Source organism: Macaca thibetana, chromosome 3, assembly GCF_024542745.1.
Source record: "Macaca thibetana thibetana isolate TM-01 chromosome 3, ASM2454274v1, whole genome shotgun sequence".
Lineage (NCBI taxonomy): Eukaryota > Metazoa > Chordata > Mammalia > Primates > Cercopithecidae > Macaca > Macaca thibetana.
The window spans coordinates 94,072,812-94,075,940 of NC_065580.1; the positions used below are offsets into that span (position 1 = coordinate 94,072,812).

Sequence of the window (3,129 nt, forward strand, 5' to 3'; positions counted from 1 at the left end):
TAGGTAATTTTTGCAGTCAGGCAGTTTAGTGAGAAAAGATACATATTTGTGCCTTCTGTTTGGTTAAAATCCATCTCACTGAATGTGTGTGAGCATGACCTTGAATCTGCTAGGAAAAATAATGGTCATTATGATCTTGATTATTTGAATGTTCACCTTTGCCTTTTTGCCCTTTATATCTGGGAGTTTTAGAGATTAAGATTTACTTTCTAGGCCAGGTGTGGTGGCTCATGCCTGTAATTCTAGCACTTTGGGACTCTCAGGGGGGCAGATTACCTGAGGTAGGGGGTCTGAGGCAAGCCTGACCAACATGGAGAAACCCTGCCTCTACCAAAATTCCAAAATTAGCTGGGCATGGTGGCACATGCCTGTAATCCCACCTACTTGGGAGGCTGAGGCAGGAGAATCACTTGAACCCAGGAGGTGGAGGTTGCGGTGAGCCGAGATCGCACCATTGAGCTCCAGCCTGGGCAACAAGAGCAAAACTCCGTCTCAAAAAAAAAAAAAAATTACTTTCTATAGGCAAGGCTTACATTTGAATTGGGGCAAGATGAGTTCCCAGCATAAGGAATAGAGAATTAAAATATTTGTCTTGGCCCAAACTCTTCTCTTTATTTTGCTTTGGACTAGGAGTTTTTCTCATGGTTGACAGACCTCTCTCACATTCTGAAACCCTAAGAGGCAGGTTGGGCCTCTCCCTCCCCTGACCTGTCAGGACTCCTCCAGACCAAACCTTTTGGACTATTATTATGTGGAAAAAGAGAACTTCCATGAAGGGTCAGGCACTCCTCACAGCCCATTGGAAGGCACTTCCAGATTTAGGCCTTCCCAACAATGGTGCCCTTTAGGGAGGCTTACTTCACTTTTTTTTTTTTTTTTTTTTTTTTAATTTTTGAGACAGGGTCTTGCTCTATTACCCAGGCTGGAGTGCAGTGGCATAATCTTGGCTTGCTGTAACCTCTGCCTCCCAGGCTCAAGCAATCCTTCTGTGTAACCTTCCTGAGTAGCTGGAACCACAGGTGTGCACCACTATGCCCAACTAATTTTTTTGGGGGGTCAAATGAAGTACGTTATTTCATTTCACAAAATTCCTTATAAAACTTTACAAAATTCCTTATAAAACATGGGGTAGATGCCACCTGGTTATCTCACTCGGCGCCCATCCAACTCCGTATGAGGGGGCAGATGAGGGTGGAAAGTGTGTGAATGAAATAGCATTATGTACAAGGCAGGGGTTGAAGTGATAGGTACAAGTTCTTTCATATTTGCTATATTTCACATATTCACAGGTATACAGAAAACCAGGAGGAAGGAGTGAACTCTGGTTCTGTTCTCTTTTATAAAAAAAGGACCAGTGTCCTGGACTGGACACCCACTGCTATAAAAGATGCAGGGGGGCGCAGGGCCTGATCGTCACAGACTGATATACCGACTGGAGTCTCATAACTTGTTAGGTGGCTCAGCCCAAAGGCAAGCAAAGAAAGGATGCTGAAGGGCTTCACCCAAGGTCAGCCGCTTAGCTGGTTCATACTCTAGCATGCTTTCCATCAGATTGAAGAGCTGGTGGTGTTCCTCTGCCTCTGAGGTCAGATACTGCCACAGTGGTTTGCAGTTCTCACAAACATAGTGCCCAGCTGATGTGTTCTCATCTCAATCCAGGCGACCCCGGTAAAAATGTTTCTGCTTTCTTGTCTTTGGGATCATCCAGGAAGGGGTAGGACCCAAGATTCTTTCCATCATGGCTAGATGCTCTCTGTTGTCATGGATCTGGAAGAGGGTGAAGCGCACACAGTACTCAAAGAAGATGCAGCCTATACTCCACACATCACAAGGCTGTGACCAGCCCAACTCAAGGATGACCTCTGGTGCTCGGTAATGGCGAGTGGAGACAATGGTGCTATGGTGCTTATGGTCAAAGGTGGCACTGCCAGTCTCCCACCTGCACAGCTGTGCTCTTCACACTGCGCTCATCTCGCTTCTTCTCTAGGTTGTAGGTGAGCTCATAGTCTGAATTCACAAACAGAATATTTTCAGGTTTGAGGTCTGTATGCATCGGCTTGTTATCATGGAGGAACTTGACAGCCTGGCACAGCTGGAAGGCCATGTGGCACACTTGGTAGATGGGGTAGGGCAGGTAGTTGTTGTCTTTGAGGAAATCGAAGGTGCTAAGGCCCAGAAGCTCAAAGGAGATGCACACGTGGCCATGGTAGTCAAACCAGTCAAACATCTGGACACAGAGGTTCTCGTGGTCAGGGTCTTTCTCGTTGATCTTCTCCAGCACGTTGATCTCAAGTCAAGCTGCTTCCTTACACTTCTCCACATTTTTAACGATCTTCAGGGCAACTCGAGTCCCACCCCTGCAATGGTCAACACATTGTACAACTCGGCCGAAGGTCCCCCTTCCTAAAGTGCTAACGATTTCATATCGCTCTTGTAGCCAGTCCCCGACGTGGTAGATGAGGCGGCCCTCAGCGTGGTCCTCTACACGCTTGGCTTTCCCGCGGCTGTGCTGCGAAGATGAGCGGCTAAATGTCCGGCTGCGCCTCCTCCGGACATGGTCACTGTCCTCTCGCCGCCGCCGTCGTGTCCGGTTATTACCACTTGACCAGGAGCGACTTCTTCGTCACTTATGTTTTCGGCTCCGATAGTGTTCACGGTGACTCCCCCGGCTGCCTCGCTCTGAGGGATGGTACCCTCGAGGATGAGGCATCGTTCTGGCGGCGAGGCCCGCGCGCGTGGCCCGCAGGAAGTCCATGATGGCGGCGGCACCGCGGCCGGAGTCCCGGCACCCGAGCGGCGACGAAGTGCTGCTCCACCCCGCAACCCGAGACCCTGGGACCTCCTGCCCCATTCTCGGGCTCCGCTTCAGTCCTGCCCGCCTCTGCTTAACTGTCGGCCTGTTTCTAGTATTGGCGTTTTCAAAAAATCTGATGTAACAATCAGTAGTCCTGGGTATCTGGGTTCACTTTGGGGATTGCTAAAGCAGCATATTCTTCAAAGGAACCGAATAACTGATTTAAGGTGAAGGAAGTAAAAACAATTTATGTAAAGTTGTTTTTTTCTTTAAACTTTTGGAAGCACTCTGCAAAATATATTTAGAAGCTGAATTACCATGGAATAGGTAATTTG

At 48.4% G+C, this 3,129-nt stretch overlaps 1 pseudogene; it reads right to left on the reverse strand.

Annotated features, from left to right (window-relative positions):
* Positions 1 to 956: 956 nt before the first annotated feature.
* Positions 957 to 2,730, reverse strand: LOC126950024 (dual specificity protein kinase CLK2-like; annotated as a pseudogene).
* Positions 2,731 to 3,129: the final 399 nt, after the last annotated feature.